This window comes from Salmo salar, chromosome ssa14 (genome assembly GCF_905237065.1).
Source record: "Salmo salar chromosome ssa14, Ssal_v3.1, whole genome shotgun sequence".
NCBI lineage: Eukaryota > Metazoa > Chordata > Actinopteri > Salmoniformes > Salmonidae > Salmo > Salmo salar.
The window spans coordinates 16,676,435-16,697,928 of NC_059455.1; the positions used below are offsets into that span (position 1 = coordinate 16,676,435).

Below are 21,494 nucleotides of genomic sequence, written 5' to 3' on the forward strand. Positions count from 1 at the left end.
TGGAGACAGAAATCTTTCTGATTGAGAGGGGGTCAAATACTTATTTTCCTCATTAAAATGCAAATCAATTTATAACATTTTTGACATGCGGTTTTCTGGATATTTTTGTTGTTATTCTGTCTCTCACTGTTCAAATAAACCTACCATTAAAATTATAGACTGATCCTTTCTTTGTCAGTGGGCAAACGTACAAAACCAGCAGGGGATCAAATACTTTTTCCCCCACTGTATATGTTTTAAATGTAACCTTTATTTAACTAGGCAAATCAGTTTAGAACAAATTCTTATTTACAATAACGGCCTACCCCGGCCAAACCCGGTTGACACTGGGCCAATTGCGCGCCGCCCTATGGGACTCCCAATCACAGCCGGAATTGATGCAGCCTGGATTCAAACCAGGTACTGCAGTGACGCCTCTTGCACTGAGATCTAGTGTCTTAGACCACTGCGCAACTCGGGAGCCAGATGAGACAGTTACTGAGTTTACTGATAAAAACTTAAAATGCAAATTAAGTGTCCCAAACATAAAGGGGTGAAAAGACATGGAAGAGAAGTCAGCAACACATCTGACTGTAAGGACATGAAGCAGATGATGCAGCTGTAGGGCTTCCCTACATGACTGCCTTTGCATAGTGCCCTAGTCTTTACCCCTCTGATGCACAGAATGTCTCATGTCCTGTCTCCAGTGAAGGAAAGCTACTTAGAGAAGTGTAAACGCACGTTGTAACCCTTGAGGGGATAGTGTCCTTTTCTACCTTTTCTACCACTCGATGTCTTTCAAATAAGAGGACATTTTGTAATTTTGTAATTATTTTGTAATTATTTACAAAATGTCCTCTTATTTGAAAGACATCGAGTGGCACAGAGTTTAAAACACGCCCCTTGTGATTGGTTGCCAGTGTGTGTAGGCCTATATCCGTTGTGATTGGTCGCCAGTGACTCATGTGTCTCAGGGTTTGTTGACTGTGAAGTACAGCCTCCGAAGCCCTGTTTGGATGATTGACCATAGATTAGGCGGGGCTTTGACCAAAGTTCACAGTGGCGTAGTCAGCAAAAGGAGTGTCCTCTTTAGCGATGGCGGCGGTGGCTTCGGTGGGGCAGACGGGGTTCTTCTGGAAGTTGACACTGGCGTAGTGAAGAGAGTCAGAGGCGTAGATGGTGGTCGCCGGAACTGAGTCTGGCTGAAGGGAGCGCTCTTTTATACCTTCAGAGTCACCAATACCATGACCACCCTGGAGAGGAGGAAGAGGAGGAGAGACTAGGATGAAGAGGAGGAGGGAGAAGAGAGGGAGGACGAAGACAGAGGGAGTGGGAGGAACAAATTGTTTGACACACACTTACGTAAACCACACACACACACACACACACACACACACACACACACACACACACACACACACACACACACTGACCTTTCCATTATTCCCTGCATCTGTGCTCAGCCTGTGTGTTGAGGAGGCAGCTCCTGTGGTACACAAAGCACACATCACACATAGGGAGAGTTACACTGGAAGCAGACCAGAGGAGCTGATTGGATGTGGTCTGCTCTGTGTGTGTCTTTGTGTGTGGAGTGAATGGAATGGTATCAAACATATCAAAACCATGTGTTTGATCAATTCTATTGAATATTCGGACTATTCTGGCCATTATTATGAGCCGTCCTCCCCTCAGCAGCTTCCACTGGAGTGTGTGTGTGTGTGTGTGTTTAAAAAAAAACAACCTTTCTGTTTGTTGCGTTTACAACTGTAGACAATGACCAGGAAGACAGCAAACACCAACAGATACAATGGTGACCACAGCGGTACCTTGAAGACACACACACCCACACATAAACACGCACACACAGAGAGAGTAGACCACAAGCAATTAGCTCTTCTTTTCTGCTTACATAGACCACAAGCAATTAGCTCTTCTTTTCTGCTTACATACAGTCCTTCCAGTGTAACTTAAGCCTCAATCAGACCGACAGCGTCATTGCTTTGCAGAGGAAATTGCAGTGCGTTTTGTGTGGTGCATACGTTGGATGTATCCTACATAATGGGAAAAGTTAGTGTAAAAAAGGCTGTCCTGCTCCTCTCCTCTCCTCTCCTCTCTACCTAACTTCCCCTCACAGTCCCTTCAGTTTCCCTTCAGTCCTGTTTGTTCGGCTGCTCAGCCTACCTAAGTTATGCCTCACCCATCAAAGCCCTGCCATGCCCAACCAATCAGAGTGCGCATCTGGCTACTGCACCCGCCCACTCAGGTCAGGTCAGAGTGTTATTGTTGTCAAAAGGGAGAAGACACATGTTTCTGAGGACTTTTTGTTGTCGACAGGAACACGAATGTCTGAGTGTTGTGCATGTATTGAAATAACCACAACAATAAGATTCCAACTCATTCGGATCACCAAAATCACAGTGGTGGAAAAAGTACCCAATTGTCATACTTAAGTAAAAGTAAAGAAACGTTAACAGGAAATTACTCAAGTAAAAGTGAAAGTCACCCAGTAAAATACTACTTGAGTAAAAGTCTAAAAGTATTTGGTTTTAAATATACTTAAGTATCAAAAGTAAATGTAATTGCTAAAATATAAAATGGAAAGTAAAAGCATTTCAAAGTGCTTATATTAAGCAAACCAGACCATTTTCTCGGTTAATTATTTTTTTACAGATAGCAAGGGGCACACTCCAACACTCCAACATAATTTACAAAAAAAGCATTTGTGTTTAGTAAGTCTGCCAGGTTAGAGGCAATAGTGATGACCAGGGATGTTCTCTTGATAAGTGCATGAATTTGACAAATGTCCTGTCCTGCTAGCCACTCAAAATGGAATGTGTACTTTTGGTTGTCAGGGAAAATGTATGGAGTAAAAAGTACATTATTTTCTTTAGGAATGAAGTGAAGAAAAGGTCAAAGTTGTCAAAAATATATATCGTAAAGTAAAGTACAGATACCCCAAAAAACTACTTAAGTAGTACTTTAAAGTATTTTTACTTAAGTACTTTACACCACTGCAAAATCATATAAACATCTTCAAAGGAAACAGCTGTGTGTGTGTGTGGTGGTGACTATCTAGAGTACCGTGATGGGACACAACATCATGTTATAACCGGACAGCACTATAGAGGACAGAACCAAACCAAACAGTTATACAGCGCATTCGGAAACTATTCAGACCCCTTGACCTTTTCCACATTTTGTTATGTCACAGCCTTATTCTAAAATTGATTAAATAGTTTTACCCCCTCATCAAACTACACAAAATACCCCATAATAGCAAAGCAAAAACAGGATTTTAGAATTTTTTGCAAATGTATTAAACATAAAAAACTGAAATATCACGTTGACATAAGTATTCAGACCCTTTACTCAATAATTTGTTGAAGCACCTTTGGCAGTGATTACTGCCTTGAGTCTTCTTGGGTATGACGCTACAAGCTTGGCACAACTGTATCTAGGGAGTTTCTCTAATTTTTCTCTACAGATCCTCAAGCTCTGTCAGGTTGGATAGGGAGCATTGCTGCACATCTATTTACAAGGACATTCAAGGACTGTGGGCTCTCCTTCTCCGTGGCCGACGTGAGTAAAACATTTAAACGTGTTAACCCTTGCAAGGCTGCCGGCCCAGACGGCATCCCTAGCCGCGTCCTCAGAGCATGCGCAGACCAGCTGGCTGGTGTGTTTACGGGCATATTCAAATTCTCTCCCTATTCCAGTCTGCTGTCCCCACATGCTTCAAGATGGCAATCATTGCCTTCTTGGGTACAGGAACAAAGGTAACTGAACTTAATGACCATCGCCCCGTAGCACTCACCTCTGTCATCATGAAGTGCTTTGAGAGACTACATTTACATTTACATTTAAGTCATTTAGCAGACGCTCTTATCCAGAGCGACTTACAAAATGGTGCATTCACCTTATGATATCCAGTGGAACAACCACTTTACAATAGTGCATCTAAATATTTTAAGGGGGGGGGTTAGAAGGATTACTTTATCCTATCCTAGGTATTCCTTAAAGAGGTGGGGTTTCAGGTGTCTCCGGAAGGTGGTGATTGACTCCGCTGTCCTGGCGTCGTAAGGGAGCTTGTTCCACCATTGGGGTGCCAGAGCAGCGAACAGTTTTGACTGGGCTGAGCGGGAACTGTGCTTCCTCAGAGGTAGGGGGGCCAGCAGGCCAGTGGTGGATGAACGCAGTGCCCTTGTTTGGGTGTAGGGCCTGATCAGAGCCTGAAGGTATGGAGGTGCCGTTCCCTTCACAGCTCCGTAGGCAATCACCATGGTCTTGTAGCGGATGCGAGCTTCAACTGGAAGCCAGTGGAGAGAGCGGAGGAGCGGGGTGACGTGAGAGAACTTGGGAAGGTTGAACACCAGACGGGCTGCGGCGTTCTGGATGAGTTGTAGGGGTTTAATGGCACAGGCAGGGAGCCCAGCCAACAGCGAGTTGCAGTAATCCAGACGGGAGATGACAAGTGCCTGGATTAGGACCTGCGCCGCTTCCTGTGTGAGGCAGGGTCGTACTCTGCAAATGTTGTAGAGCATGAACCTACAGGATCGGGTCACCGCCTTGATGTTAGTGGAGAACAACAGGGTGTTGTCCAGGATCACGCCAAGGTTCTTAGCACTCTGGGAGGAGGACACAAGGGAGTTGTCAACCGTGATGGCGAGATCATGGAACGGGCAGTCCTTCCCCGGGAGGAAGAGCAGCTCCGTCTTGCCGAGGTTCAGCTTGAGCTGGTGATCTGTCATCCACACTGATATGTCTGACAGACATGCAGAGATGCGATTCGCCGCCTGGTTATCAGAAGGGGGAAAGGAGAAGATTAATTGTGTGTCGTCTGCATAGCAATGATAGGAGAGACCATGTGAGGATATGACAGAGCCAAGTGACTTGGTGTATAGCGAGAATAGGAGAGGGCCTAGAACAGAGCCCTGGGGGACACCAGTGGTGAGAGCGCATGGTGCGGAGACAGATTCTCGCCACGCCACCTGGTAGGAGCGACCTGTCAGGTAGGACGCAATCCAAGCGTGGGCCGCGCCGGAGATGCCCAACTCGGAGAGGGTGGAGAGGAGGATCTGATGGTTCACAGTATCAAAGGAGGCAGATAGCTCTAGAAGTATGAGAGCAGAGGAGAGAGAGTTAGCTTTAGCAGTGCGGAGAGCCTCCGTGACACAGAGAAGAGCAGTCTCAGTTGAATGCCCAGTCTTGAAACCTGACTGATTAGGATCAAGAAGGTCATTCTGAGAGAGATAGCAGGAGAGCTGGCCAAGGACAGCACGTTCAAGAGTTTTGGAGAGAAAAGAAAGAAGGGATACTGGTCTGTAGTTGTTGACATCGGAGGGATCGAGTGTAGGTTTTTTCAGAAGGGGTGCAACACTCGCTCTCTTGAAGACGGAAGGGACGTAGCCAGCGGTCAAGGATGAGTTGATGAGCGAGGTGAGGAAGGGGAGAAGGTCTCCGGAAATGGTCTGGAGAAGAGAGGAGGGGATAGGGTCAAGTGGGCAGGTTGTTGGGCGGCCGGCCGTCACAAGACGCGAGATTTCATCTGGAGAGAGAGGGGAGAAAGAGGTCAAAGCACAGGGTAGGGCAGTGTGAGCAGGACCAGCGGTGTCGTTTGACTTAGCAAACGAGGATCGGATATCGTCAACCTTCTTTTCAAAATGGTTGACGAAGTCATCCGCAGAGAGGGAGGAGGGGGTGGGGAGGGGGAGGAGGATTCAGGAGGGAGGAGAAGGTAGCAAAGAGCTTCCTAGGGTTAGAGGCAGATGCTTGGAATTTAGAGTGGTAGAAAGTGGCTTTAGCAGCAGAGACAGAACAGGAGAATGTAGAGAGGAGTGAGTGAAAGGATGCCAGGTCCGCAGGGAGGCGAGTTTTCCTCCATTTCCGCTCGGCTGCCCGGAGCCCTGTTCTGTGAGCTCGTAGTGAGTCGTCGAGCCACGGAGCAGGAGGGGAGGACCGAGCCGGCCTGGAGGATAGGGGACAGAGAAAATCAAAGGATGCAGAAAGGGAGGAGAGGAGGGTTGAGGAGGCAGAATCAGGAGATAGGTTGGAGAAGGTTTGAGCAGAGGGAAGAGATGATAGGATGGAAGAGGAGAGAGTAGCGGGAGAGAGAGAGCGAAGGTTGGGACGGCGCAATACCATCCGAGTAGGGGCAGAGTGAGAAGTGTTGGATGAGAGCAAGAGGGAAAAGGATACAAGGTAGTGGTCGGAGATTTGGAGGGGAGTTGCAATGAGATTAGTGGAAGAACAGCATCTAGTAAAGATGAGGTCAAGCGTATTGCCTGCCTTGTGAGTAGGGGGGGAAGGTGAGAGGGTGAGGTCAAAAGAGGAGAGGAGTGGAAAGAAGGAGGCAGAGAGGAATGAGTCAAAGGTAGACGTGGGGAGGTTAAAGTCACCCAGAACTGTGAGAGGTGAGCCATCCTCAGGAAAGGAACTTATCAAGGCGTCAAGCTCATTGATGAACTCTCCAAGGGAACCTGGAGGGCGATAAATGATAAGGATGTTAAGCTTGAAAGGGCTGGTAACTGTGACAGCATGGAATTCAAATGAGGAGATAGACAGATGGGTCAGGGGAGAAAGAGAGAATGTCCACTTGGGAGAGATGAGGATTCCAGTGCCACCACCCCGCTGGCTCGATGCTCTAGGGGTATGCGAGAACACGTGGGCAGACGAAGAGAGAGCAGTAGGAGTAGCAGTGTTATCTGTGGTAATCCATGTTTCCGTCAGCGCCAGGAAGTCTAGGGACTGGAGGGTAGCATAGGCTGAGATGAACTCAGCCTTGTTGGCTGCAGACCGGCAGTTCCAGAGGCTGCCGGAGACCTGGAACTCCACGTGGGTCGTGCGCGCTGGGACCACCAGGTTGGAGTGGCAGCGGCCACGCGGTGTGAAGCGTTTGTATGGCCTGTGCAGAGAGGAGAGAACAGGGATAGACAGACACATAGTTGACAAGCTACAGAAGTGTTGTTTCTTGTATTATTGTCTCCTGTGTCTTTAGAGAACTGTTTCACTTTGATATCCTTTTTCTTCTGTCCTGATTTTCTCTTTCTTTTCTTCTGTTAACTAGATATTCTTTGTTAGACTAGTCAAGGGTCATATCACCTCTACCTTACCTGCCACCCTAGACCCACTTCAATTTGCTTACCGCCCCAATAGATCCACAAACGACGCAATCGCCATCACTCTGCACACTGCCCTATCCCATCTGGACAATAGGAATATTTATGTAACAATGCTGTTTATTGACTATAGCACAGCATTCAACACCATAGTACCCTCGAAGCTCATTATTAAGCATGAGGTCCTGGGTCTGAACCCTGCCCTGTACAACTGGGTCCTGGACTTCCTGACGGGCCGCCCCCAGGTGGTGAAGGTAGGAAAGATCCCCTCCACTCCGCTGATCCTCAACACTGGGGCCCCACAAGGGTAGGTGCTCAGCCCCCTCCTGTACACCCTGCTCACCCATGACTGCGTGGCCAAGCACGCCTCCAACTCAATCAAGTTTGCAGACGACAACAGTAGTAGGCTTGATTACCAACGATGACGAGACAGCCTACAGTGAGGAGGTGAGGGCTCTGGGATTGTGGTGCCTGGAAAACAACCTCTCACTCAACGTCAACAAAATAAAGGAGATGATTGTGGACTTCAGGAAACAGCAGAGGGTGCACCCCCTATCCACATCGACAGGACCGCAATGGCGAAGGTGGAAAGCTTCAAGTTACATGACGTACACATCACTGACAAACTGAAATGGACCACCCACACAGACTGTGGTGAAGAAGGTGTAACAGAGCCTCTTCAACCTCAGGACGCTAAAGAAATTTGGCTTGTCCCCTAACAAACTTTTACAGATGCACAATTGAAAGCATCCTGTTGGGCTGTATCACAGCCTGGTACGGCAACTGCACCGCCCGCAACCGCAAGGCTCTCCAGAAGGTGGTGCGGTCTGCCCAACGCATTATCTGGGGCAAACAACCCACCCTCCAGGACACCTACAGCACCCGATGTCACAGGAAGGCCAAAAAGATCATCAAGGACATCAACTATCTGAGCCACTGCCTGTTCACCCCGCTATCATCCAGAAGGCGAGGTCAGTACAGGTACATCAAAGCTGGGACCGAGAGACTGAAAAACAGCTTCTATCTCAAGGCCATCAGACTGTTAAACAACCATCACTAGCACATTAGAGGCATAGGCATAGGCATAGACTAGAAATCTCTGGCCACTTTAAGGAATGGAACACTAGTCACTTTAATAATGCTTACATATCTGGCATTACTCATCTCATATGTATATACTGTTTTCTATACTATTCTACTGTATCTTAGTCCGTTCCGCTCTGACATCGTTCGTCCATATGTATATAGTCTTAATTCATTCCTACTTAGATTTGTGTGTATATGTTGTGTAATTTGTTAGATATTACTGCACTGTCGGAGCTAGAAGCACAAGCATTTTGCGACACCCGCAATAACATATTGTAGCAGGCTCAAGGGTGTGGGGTTTCCATGTCACCAAGTTCAATAACAAAACAGGCACCAGTAGCACAATCAGAATGCAAATGGCAAGTTTATTAGGGATTTTGGTACATGGGGGAATTCACCAATAACCTCACAGTCCACAAGCCGTTCTCTTTGTCCGTTCCGTTTTCCAGGAGTAATCCTCACACTCGGGTCCTCAGCCAATCCAGTCCGGTACACAAGGGGGGTAGTCCGACAGTCCAGGTCACAACGGGTAATCACACAGATATTGTTCTCGCTTCTCTCACTCGCGCTCCCTGGCTTAACGAGCCACAGCCTTTCCTCGTTGGGGCAGTATGTCCATATAAGGCCCGGAGGTGGAGCCAACAGGCTGCCAGATATCTCCTCACAATGACCACTCCACTCACCTCTCCCTGCCATCTCCTACACACCGCCCCCCTCAGCTCCGACTGGGAGGGAGGGGAGATCCAGCTCCCTAGAGCATACCTCCTGGAGAGGGCATAAGCATTTCCATGGGCGGCACCTGATCTGTGGACGATAGAGAAAGCAAAGGGCTGTAGGGATAGGAACCAGTGGGTGACCCGGGCATTACTGTCCTTATTCCGTGACATCCAAACCAGTGATGCATGGTCCATTATGAGGGTGAAGCGCCATCCCAATAAGTAATACTTCAGCGTTTCTAGTGTCCACTTGATCACTAGACATTCTTTCTCCACCGTGGGATATCTTTGTTGCTGCGGCAACAGCTTCCGGCTAATGTACATGACTGGGTGTTCCTCACCTTCTTGGAGCTGTGATAGGACAACACCCACCCCTGTTTCGGACGCATCGATCTTAACCACCACTGGTTTGGAGAAGTCCGGTGTCACCAGCACGGGTGTAGAACACAGTGCTCCCTTTAGGTCCTGGAAGGCTTTCTTTGTCTCCTTGGTCCACTTCACCTGGGCGGACAGACGCTCCTGGTCAGATCTGTCAGGGGGCTGGCTAGGGAGGCAAAGTGGGGAATAAGTCTCCGGTAGTAACTAGTCAACCCCACAAATGTGCATACCTGCTTCTTGGTGAGGGGGCGGGGCCAGTTCCGAATCGCCTCCACTTTCTTCACTTGGGGTTTGACACATCCCCTCCCGATCGTGTACCTCAGGTACTCACCCAAGCCAACATTTCTTTGGGTTTGCTGTGAGCCCCGCCTTCCATAAGGCCTACACTACCACGCTCACCTGGTTTAGATGTGTCTCCAACTCACTTCCATGGATCACAATATCATTGATGTATGCCACTGCGTACTTCCGATGGGGTCGGAAAACCTAGTCCATCAACCTCTGAAAGGTGGCCCGGGGCCCCGTGCAGTCCAAAGTGCAGCTTCTTGTAATGGAACAGACCATCCGGGGTGGCAAAAGCAGTTTTCTCCCGTGCCTCAGGAGCTAAGGGCACCTGCCAATAACCCTTCGTCAGGTCGAGCGTGCTGATAAATCAGGCAGTCCCTAGCCATTCAATTAATTCATTAATTCGGGGCATGGGGTAGGCGTCGAACTTTGAGATTGAATTTACCTTCCTAAAATCATTACAGAATTGGATGGTGCCGTCTGGTTTCGGCACCAAAACTATGGGGCTGCACCCCTCACTAATCAACTCTTCGATTATATCAGCTTCCAACATCGTTTTTACCTTGGGCCTGACAGCCTCTCTCCTTGCTTCTGGTATGCTGTAGGGTCTCAACTTCACCTTTTTCCCGGGTTTGGTGATGACGCAGTGCTGTACCAGTACGGTGTGTCCTGGTTCACTGGAGAACACATCCTGGTTTCGGCCGACCAACTCCCTCAGCTACTGCTTCCGGGCTTGGCTCAGCTGCTCCCCCATTGGCACCTCCGCCGGCTCGGCCTCTATGGTAGCCTTCTTCGGGCAAATAGAGTAGAGTACATCACGTGCATTCCAGTTCTTTAGCAGATTCACATGGTAAATCTGGATCAGATGCCTACGTCCCGGCTGTCTGACCTTATAGTTAACTTCACCCACCTTCTCAATGACTCCGTATGGCCCGTTCCATCGGGCCAAAAAGTAACATTCTGAGGTGGGGACCAAAACCAACACTTTGTCTCCGGGCTGAAAGTCCCTTCGTTGTGCCCCTCTGTTGTACACCCTCACTTGGGCCTCCTGGGCCTCCAGCATGTGTTCACGTACCAGGGGCCACAGGGTTGCCATCCTATTTTTCATGTCTCCCACGTGTTCCACCAAGGTTCGGTGGGGCGACGGTTGCTGTTCCCAGGCTTCTTTCGCCACGTCCAGCAGTCCTCGGGGTCGTCTCCCGTACAGGAGTTCGGAGGGAGAGAATCCTGTTGAAGCTTGGGGCACTTCTCAGATCGAGAACATCAGGTAGGGTAGCAGCTGGTCCCAATTATTTCCGTCAGCCTCCATCACCTTCTTTAACATCTGCTTCAGGGTTTGATTACATCTTTCCACCAATTCATCGGTCTGAGATGCGCAACTGGGTTATTCTCATTAGCTTGCATAGATCCTTCATGATTCGTGACATGAACGGGGTGCCATGGTCGGTCAATATCTCATCGGGAATGCCTACTCAGGAGAACAGCATAACCAACTCACGTGCAATTCCCTTGGTGGCCATGGTGTGCAGGGGAATGGCTTCCGGGTACCTGGTGGCATAATCCAAAATCACCAGTATGTATTGGTGCCCTCGGTTGCTCTTGGGTAGAGGTCCCACCAGATCCATTGGGATCCTGCTGAAATGAACTGAAATAATGGGTAGGGGAATTAAGGGAGTGAATAAATGGGTTTTGGAGCTACCTGCTGGCAGTATTCTTCCACTGCTTTCTTCACCCCTGACCAGTAAAATCGTGCCTTTATTCTGTCTAAGATCTTTTCCACCCCTAGGTGAGCCCCAAGAAGGTGGGAGCACGCCAACAGAAGGTATAAAGGGACGGGGCACCAACAACAACTCCAGACATTCGTCATTCTTCTTCACGACCTGATACAGCAACTTCTTTTTCATAGAGAAATTAGGGTAGGTTATTCGACTTACCCCCTCCACGGGCTTTCCGTCCATTATGGTCACCTGCTGGAGAGGGCTGGCCAAGGTGGGATCCTCCAGTTGGGCCGTGCTGAACCGGCCCGCTAGAGAGGCGGGCTCTGGTGCCACCTCATGGTCCATTGGGAACATGTCTTTCATACTCGCCACCTCTCCCTCCAGTCTGGCTTCAGAGTCCCCCTCCGAGAGGGAATAGGTTGATGCCTGGGGGTCCACTTCCTGGAATCCACACAGCTGGGCATCCTTCCTTCTGGTGTCCCTCCGACCTTTCCGACTTCCTCCTCCCTTCTGGTTCCCTCGGTTCCCCACATCTTCGGACATACTGGTCCACAGTTGGTGGAACATCTGGAAATCCCATCCGATAAGGACTGGCACAGGCAGGTTTGGGACAACTCCCACTGGTCCCATGTGTTGTCCCTTTGTGGTCTGTAGGTGGAGGAGTGTGGTAGGTCCTTGGTCTCACCATGTATGCACGTGATGGCCACGGTGTCAGTCAGGTTCGGGGACTGGGCGAAGTCAGGTCGTCGGATCAGGGTCACCATACTCCCGGAGTCCAAAAGTGCTGTGGTGTCCTTTCCGTTGGCTCCTACCGGGGAGACAGGGGAAGAACCACTCTCCTCAGCCCAGCATGCCCTCAGTAAGCCGCAGGGATGCCCGGTGACTACCTCATTGACTGATGAAGGCATTGGGACAATGTGGGCTGGACAGTTCCAGGCGATGTGTCCCAGCTCACCACACCCATAGCACTTCCTGCTGTCCAGGTTCAGGAAGGGGCGTAATCTCGGGGAATTGGCTGTTGGTGTCCCCTCATCCTTGGTTGGGGTCCCAGTGTGGTCCTCCTTCCTTTTCCGCTTCTTCGGGCGAGTGGACGGTTCAGCCTTCCGTGGTTGTCCGCTGCACAGGACCTCCAAAGCCACCTGTTGTCCTTCAACCAGTTCCACCAGCTGATCTGCACTCTGCGGGTTAGCTTTGCTGGCTAACTTTTTAGCTGTGAATGGGAGAGAGCGTATATATGTATCTATGACCACTTTCTCGATGGTCATGAGCATCAGGGGTTCAGCAGTTGGCCAGCCTAATTAGATCATGCATTTGTGATCGGGGGATGCTGTAAGATCATACGCCCAATCATGGAATCTTTGTGCCCTGCTAGTCAAATCAAATTTATTTATATAGCCCTTCTTACATCAGCTGATATCACAAAGTGCTGTACAGAAACCCAGCCTAAAACCCAAAACAGCAAGCAATGCAGGTGTAGAAGCACGGATCAGGGTGTAACCATGCCGGTGCAGGATTTCCTTTTTCAGCACCTCGTAATGTGTCGCCTGGTCAACCGTCAGATCCTGATATGTCTTCTGTGCCGCGCCTGACAGGAAGGGTTACTAGCAGGCTCGCCCATTGCTCATGGGGCCATTTCTCCCTAGCCGCCGTCTTTTCGAAGGCTTGTAGGTTAGCCTCGACGTCGTCAGCCTCTGTCAGCTTCAATATAAACCTACTAGGTTTGGGATGAGAGATTGTTGTGCCTGCCATTATGCTGGCCTAGGTGGCTGTCAGCTGGCTGAGTTCAGCTCGCATACGAGCGGTCTGCTGACGCTGTTCCTCCAGCAACTCCTGATGCATAGCCTGCTGTGCTATGTTCGCCTCCAGCAGCTGCCTCACCAATGCTTCCATTGTGCTCTGTGTTTGTTTAGTTATTGAGCTTGGTTTTGTTTGCCCGCATTCTCCACCATATGTAGCAGGTTCAAGGTTGTGGGGTTTCCACATCACCAAGTTCAATAACAAATCAGGCACCAGTAACACAATCAGAATGCAAATGGGAAGTTTATTAGGGATTTTGGTACACGAGGAAAGAAGGGGGAATTTACCAATCACCTCACAGTCCACAAGCCATTCTCTTTGTCTGTTCCGTTTTCCAGGAGTAATCCTCACACTCGGGTCCTCAGCCAATCTAGTCCGGTACACAAGGGGGGTAGTCCGACAATCCAGGTCACAACGGCTAATCACACAGATATTGTTCTTGCTTCTCTCACTCTTCGTACCGCTCTTGGTTCTCTCCTACTCTGCCCCTTTGTGCAGGCTGCTTCCTCCTTTATCCTCAAGCACTCCCTGGCTTAACGAACGACAGCCTTTCCTCGTTGGGGCAGGAAGTCCATATAAGGCCCAGGAGTGGAGCCAACAGGCAGCCAGATATTCCCCCCCCCCCCCCCCAATTTGGAGTCCATGTCACATTTTAGGGAAGACCCAGATGCAGACAGTGTTGAAGAAACAAATGTTTATCACTAGAACAGGGGGGCAGGCAAAACGACAGGTCAAGGGCAGGCAGAGGTCAGTAATCCAGATCAGAGTCCAAAAGGTACAGAACAGTAGGCAGTCTCAGGGTCAGGGCAGGCAGAGGTCAGTAATCCAGTGTGCTGGGGGAAGGTACAGGACGGCAGGCAGGCTCAGGGTCAGGGCAGGCGGAATGGTCAAAACCAGGAAAACTAGAAAACAGGAACTATAGGAAAAGACAGGTGCAAGGGGAAAAAACGCTGGTAGGCTTGACGAACAAAACGAACTGGGCACAGACAAACAGAGAACACAGGTATACAGTTGAAGTCGGAAGTTTACATACACTTAGGTTGGAGTCATTAAAACTCGTTTTTCAACCAATCCCCAAATGTCTTGTTAACAAACTATAGATTTGGCAAGTCAGTTAGGACATCTACTTTGTGCATGACACAAGTAATTGTTCCAACAATTGTTTACAGACAGATTATGTCACGTCCTGACCAGTATAAGGGGTTATTTGTTATTGCAGTTTGGTCAGGACGTGGCAGGGGGTGTTTGTTTTATGTGGTTCGGGGTTTGTTGGGCTATGTTCCTATGTAAGAGGGGTGTTTGTTTAGAGTGTTTCGGGGTTTGTTGGGCTATGTTCTTGTTAGTTTATTTCTATGTTAGTTCTAGTCTTTCTATTTCTATGTTTAGTTAATGGGGTTGACCTTCAATTGGAAGCAGCTGCTCCTAGTTGCTTCTAATTGAAGGTATTATTTAAGAGGGGAGTTTTCTCTATGGGATTTATGGGTAGTTTTCTCCTGTTTTGTGTCTGTGCACCTGACAGGACTGTTTAGTGTCGTTCATTGTTTTGTATACGTGTATCTTTTTGTTTTTCCTTCTTTTCAATAAATAAAGAAGATGAGTATACACGTTCCCGCTGCACCTTGGTCCAATCCTTACGACACCGTAACAGATTATTTCACCTATAATTCACTGTATCACAACTCCAGTGGGTCAGAAGTTTACATACACTAAGTTTACTGTGCCTTTAAACAGCTTGTGAAATTCCAGAAAACGTCATGGCTATAGACACTTCTGATAGGCTAATTGACATCATTTGAGTCAATTGGAGGTGTACCTGTGGACGTATTTCAAAGCCTATCTTCAAACTCAGTGCCTCTTGCTTGACATCATGGGAAAATCAAAATAAATCAGCCAAGAACTGTAATTTGTAGACCTCCACAAGTCTGGTTCATCCTTGGGAGCAATTTCCAAATGCCTGAAGGTACCATGTTCATCTGTACAAACAATAGTTCGCAAGTATAAACACCATGGGACCTCGCAGCTGTCATACTGCTCAGGAAGGAGACGCTTTCTGTCTCCTAGAAATGAACATACTTTGGTGCGAAAAGTGCAAATCAATCCCAGAACAACAGCAAAGGACCTTGTGAAGATGCTGGAGGAAACCGGTACAAAGGTATCTATATCCACAGTAAAACAAGTCCTATATCGACATAACCCAAAAAGGTTAACCTGAAAAAGCCATACTACGGTTTGCAACTGCACATGGGGACAAAGACCGTACTTTTTGGTGAAATGTCCTCTGGTCTGATGCAACAAAAATATAACTGTTTGGCCATAATGCCCATCGTTATGTTTGGAGGAAAAAGGGGGAGGCTTGCAAGCCAAAGAACACCATCCCAACCGTGAAGCACGGGGGTGGCAGCAGCATGTTGTGGGGGTGCTTTGCTGCAGGAGGGACTGGTGCACTTCACAAAATAGATGGCATCATGAGGTAGGAAAATTATGTGGATATATTGAAGCAACATCTCCAGACATCAGTCAGGAAGTTAAAGCTTGGTCGCAAATGGGTCTTCCAAATAGACATTGACCCCAAGCATACTTCCAAAGTTGTGGCAAAATGGCTTAAGGACAACAAAGTCAAGCTATTGGAGTGGCCATCACAAAGCCCTGACCTCAATCCCATAGAAGATTTGAGGGCAGAACTGAAAAAGCATGTGCCAGCAAGGAGGCCTACAAACCTGACTCAGTTACACCAGCTCTGTCAGGAGGAATGAGCCAAAATTCACCCAACTTATTGTGGGAAGCCTGTGGAAGGCTACCCGAAACGTTTGACCCAAGTTAAACAATTTAAACGCAATGCTACCAAATACTAATTGAGTGCATGAACAATTCTGACCCACTGGGAATGTGATGAAAGAAATAAAAGCTGAAATAAATCATTCTCTCTACTATTATTCTGACATTTCACATTCTTAAAATTAAGTGGTGATCCTAACTGACCTAAGACAGGGAATTTCCACTATGATTAAAAATCAGGAATTGTGAAAAACTGAGTTTAAATGTATTTGGCTAAGGTGTATGTAAACTTCCGACTTCAACTGTAAGTATACAGGGGATAATGAGGGGAGATGGGAGACCTGGTGAGTGGTGGAGACAAGCACAAAGACAGGTGTAACAGATTAGGGTGTGACACTCCAGACCAAAGGACACATTTCCACTGGTCTAATGTCCATTGCTCTTGTGTCTTGGCCCAAGCAAGTCTCTTCTTCTTATTCGTGTCTTTAGTAGTGGTTTCTTTGCAGCAATTCGACCATGAAGATCTGATTCACACAGTCTCCTCTGAACAGTGGATGTTGAGATGTGTCTGTTGCTTGAACTCATTGAAGCATTTATTTGAGCTGCAATTTCTGAGGCTGGTAATGAACTTATCCTCTGCAGCAGAGGTAACTCTGAGTCTTCCATTCCTGTGGTGGTCTTCATGAGAGCCAGTTTCATCATAGCGCTTTATGGTTTTTGCGACTGCACTTGAAGAAACGTTCAAAGTTCTTGAAATTTTCTGTATTGACTGACCTTCATGTCTTAAAGTAATGATGGGCTGTTGTTTATCTTTGCTTATTTGAGCTGTTCTTGCCATAATATGGACTTGGTATTTTACCAAATAGGGCTATCTTCTGTATACCCCCCTATCTTGTCACAACACAACTGATTGACTCAAACGCATTAAGAAGGAAAGAAATTCCAAAAATGAACTTTTAAGAAGGCACACCTGTTAAATGAAATGCATTCCAGGTGACTAGATCATGAAGCTGGTTGAGAGAATGCTAAGAGTGTGCAAAGCTGTCATTAAGGCAAAGGGTGGCTATTTGAAGAATCTCAAATATAAAATATATTTAGATTTGTTTAACACTTTTTTGGTTACTGCATGATTCCATATGTGCTATTTCACTCTTTTGATGTCTTCACTATTATTCTACAGTGTAGAAAATAGTAAAATAAAGAAAAACTGAATGAGTAGGTGTTCTAAACCTTTTGAATGGTAGTGTATGTAAATGTGATATTTACTTTTAATACATTTGCAAAAATATTAAAAACCTGTTTTTGCTTTGTCATCATGGGGTGTAGATTGATAAATGAAAAAACGATTGAATCAATTTTAGAGTAAGGCTGTAATGTAACAAAATGTGGGAAAAGTCAAGGGGTCTGATTACTTTCCGAATGCACTGTACAAATATATATATGGGGGATTGGAAATTATGCAGACAATTACATCGATAGACACCACAATCTAGCTGCAATATTACATCTGATCTATCCCCTAAAAAAATATACAAAAAACAAACAAACAAAAAATGTACATATCAAGGTTTGATTTACTATTTAGTGGTGATGGTGGTGACCTGGATGAAGATGCAGGAGACATGGTTGTCACCGTGGTGGTCTTGGGTGGCGCTAATCGTTAGAGACACAAAAAGGGGAAATGATTTAACTGCTTGCCACAATTACAGCCTCACAAATATTTAGTTTATAAGGATCCCCATTCCTCTACTCTTCCTGGGGTCCACACAAAACATAGAAAAATAAATGACAGACTACAGAACAGTTATAGACAAGAACCACCTAAGATAATAGTACATTTAATTAAAAATAAGATAAGAGAGTCATATATTATCAAGAGACAACACCAAAAAACACAAATCCATTGTATACACTATTCATATAGACATATGCATATTCACATATACAGTCAAATTCACAATTAAATTAGATGTTGTTTTTTTAGCTAAACTTGCTGTTTGCCTGAGTAACCTAACAGTGGGCCCACATACAATAGAGGAATATTATAGGTGCAATACATAACATCTTCATATGCAAATAGTACTTCATTTCTTTTTCATATTTGTAGTGCGCACTAACTTGACAGTGAACATTATTTGTTCACAATGTCTCCTATGAGAACAAACTATACACAGTGGAGTAATAGGCCCACAGTTCCCTTCACTCTTAGAAAAAAATGTGCTATGTGGAACCAATAAAGGTTCTTCGGTTGTCCCCATAGGAGAACCCTTTGAAGAACTATTTTTGGTTCCAGGTAGAACCCTTCTGGGTTCCACATAGAACCGTTTCCATAGAGGGTTCTACATGGAACCCAAAAGAGTTCTACCAGCACCCAGAAAGGGTTCTACCTGGAACCAAAAAGAGTTCTTCAAAGGGTTCTCCTATGGGGACAACCGAAGAACCTTTATTGGTTCTACATAGCACATTTTTTTCTACCTAGAACCAAAAAAGGGTTATCCTATGGGGACAGCCAAAGAACCCTTTTGCAACCCTTTTTTCTAAGAGTGTACTATTGTAAGACAGTTCATTAGTTGAAATGACCAATAGGCTAAGTAGCTGGAAGAGTGTGCTTTGATAGTAAGTCGTTGGCATCATAGAGCAAAGATTACAAGCTAATTGTAAAGTGGACTGTCAAAATCCCCAAATCCTTCACAGACCACTATCTCATGACTAAGCATACCCAAGCATGCCCAGATTTCACAGCTAGCTCACCACATAGAAACACAACACAGGAAGTGACAAAAGGAAGTGCTCTTTCACAATTTGTCTTTCCTTGATTCCTTGCATTCTCTGTGAACAAGATACTAGTAGGCCTTGCTACATAAGCTGGATGGTTTTACTATTTCTCTTTTGTCTAAAAACAAAATAAATTGGGGGAAAAAACTGTGCTTGGAGTAGATGATATGAATAACAATGCTTACACTCACCGTTAACTGCGAGTTCTACTTCAGTGATCAGGGTGGTGTAGACATGAGTTTTCCCACCACACCAGTATACCCCTGTATCCTCCACAGTCAGGTTGGTGAAAGTCACAGTGAAGACTCTCCCTTCTGTTATCAGACACAAATAATCGACCATGTTTGTTTGATATTTTTTCAGATTCTAAAGTGATATTGTCTTTGCAGATGAAGCGATCGTCTTGTTTGCAGAAATACTTGGTGCGATTCTCATGGTCCTCTGGATACTTGCAGGTGATGGTAGCGTTTCTCCCCAGATAGGCTGTCTCTTTGACTGATTTCTTAAAGCAGTCATCTGTCAAGGGAAAAACAACCTCAGCCTTTATTACCTCAGTCTCTCCTTTCACCCTCACTTGATGACCACCATGACTAGCCAAATTTAACTGGATTAAAGGGCAATTCCACTACTTTCAACTTCATTTTCATTATCTCCAGCACAATACCAGTGTCTACATATGTGAAAAAGGAACTTTTTAAAAAGTTGACATCATCCCGATGACGTCATCAAAAGTTGTAACATTTTATAAACAGGTATTTTCTGTGAGATTAACAGTGACGTGGGGAGCAAGAAAATAGCCTCCCTCTGGCTAGAAACTCGTTGCAGGTCTTAAAAAGTCTGGGGCTGCAGATCCAACTTCTCTGTGACCTTTTTTTCCTGGACTAAAGGTCTCGAAGCTTCTGCAAATGTGCGGCTCAAGTTCTGTGCATGAGTCTTTTTACCTCTACTTTGCACGCGTTTAGATCTTCTTGAGTTATGCAGTGTTGTTTGAAGTACCCTACAGTGTTGTTTTGAATGATGTAGAGTGCGCATATTTTAGAGCAGATGGTGTTAACAAACTGTAGCATAGCCTACCTGTGTGTTTTGCGTGTTTTGCGCTGTTGAGTTTTGGCCATATGTAGGAGAAAAATGCTGTGGTGTTTTTGTCTTACAGTAACTATTATATGCAGTTCTGTTATGTAGAATGCTATCATTACGTAATCTTGCAGACACGGATTCAGCTTTGATCTGACTTTATTCTAACACCATTTGCCAGAGTAACCTGTTCTTTACGAGTAGAGCAGAGAATATAATATATAGATAGATGTTAAGTAGAGCATAAACATGCGGAGAACGTGATCTGCACACGCAGAAGCTTCGAAATCTTTAATTCAGGAAAAAAAGGCCTGGGAAAAGTTGGATCCACAGCCACTCCGTTTAAATAAAAGTTTTGATCCTACCCTGTGTTGTCACAGAGAAGCATTTTTTTAAAGACCTTTCTTCTTATCTTTCTAACCACAGATCATAGAAATGTGGCGTTTTCACATATGTAGACACTGGTATGGTGCTGAAGATAATGACTATGAGGTTGAAAAGTAGCGGAATTGCCCTTTAAGTTCTATTCATCTTTTGCTAAATTAAAATAAAAGTCTTTCACCTTCCTTTACTTTCAGCTCCACGATAGTAACATGGCCACTTGATGGATCTGATGTGGCCACTTCACATTTGTAGTTCCCTTCATCTTTTTTTTCTCCAGTTTTCTGATTATCACTGTAAAGAGTTCCCTATTAGTGTCACACAGAGAGAATCTATCCTTGTTCTCCCAGGTGTTCTTCATCCCACTTTTTATTTTCTCCTCACAACTTTGAGTTGATTCCTTGCAGAAATATTTATCGTTGTTTTGATAGTTGTCTGGGTATTTACAGGTGAAGATGACAGTTCCTCCTGAGCATCCTTCCACTTCAAGGCAGCTCACACAACCTGAGATGACATTAGAAAACAGTGGTGGCATCATCATATTATCCATACACACTGGTATTCCAGACTCTAGAGTAGAAGTATTTTAAAGAATACTTACTGGGTGTTATTACATTGCTATAGAGTGTTATAACAAGTGTATTACCTGTCATGAAGGACAGGATGATTAATATCAGTAGATTCCTCATCTTGTGGGTTCTGAGGCTCTCGGCTCTCAGCTCTCAGTCAGAGTGTTGGACTCAGTACCGTCTGGTTGGTCCAGCTGTCTCGAGATGTAGTTCCTGATATAATGCTTTATGTCGAAGTCTTGATCCTGTGCTCTCTCTACTACTCCAAACTGAATGTACTTTCCCCCTCTCTGGCCTCCCCTAATTCCCTCTCACTCTTTGCACTCGAACATTCAAGCAAACTATTTACTTCCCTTTTTCTCCATCTCCCTTTCTCCATTTCGCTGCATGTTGCGTTTATATTTGTGTTCAGTGTCGCAACCTTTCAACTACTTAGCATGTTAACTAACACTTCCCCTAACCCTAACCTTAATGCCTAACCCTATCTCCAAACACTAACTTCAAACTTAACCCTAACCTTAACCCCTACCCTAACTAACGTGAGCCACAGCCACCTTGCTAACGTTAGCCACAACAAATTGGAATTTGTAACATATACGATGCAATATATAGATAAATAACATTCATCAGATTAATGAAAGGAGTCATGACACCTACTAGGGAAGTAGATTAAGTACATCAATTCATTGTTTTGAAAATATACACCATCCACCTATAGTATTTTTCTGGTTATGGATGACCGTCCCTTGAACACTATTCTTATTATATTTATCTGCCCTTGTTGGTCTATGTATGTCCTCTTGTGCAGGTGTGATTGTGGCGTGCTGTTGTGCAGGAATATGTGTG

The 21,494-nt window shown here is 45.9% G+C and overlaps 1 long non-coding RNA gene across 1 annotated transcript; it reads right to left on the bottom strand.

The window, feature by feature from the left end:
• Nucleotides 1-469: 469 nt before the first annotated feature.
• On the bottom strand, nt 470-21,453 carry LOC106568868 (CMRF35-like molecule 1). The gene is made up of 6 exons (XR_006758755.1): nt 20,726-21,453; nt 20,261-20,583; nt 18,816-19,140; nt 17,428-17,502; nt 1,413-1,465; nt 470-1,232 (listed from the first exon to the last, which is right to left on the bottom strand). It is a non-coding gene; the product is annotated as a CMRF35-like molecule 1 (long non-coding RNA).
• Between the last annotated feature and the right edge of the window lie 41 nt (nt 21,454-21,494).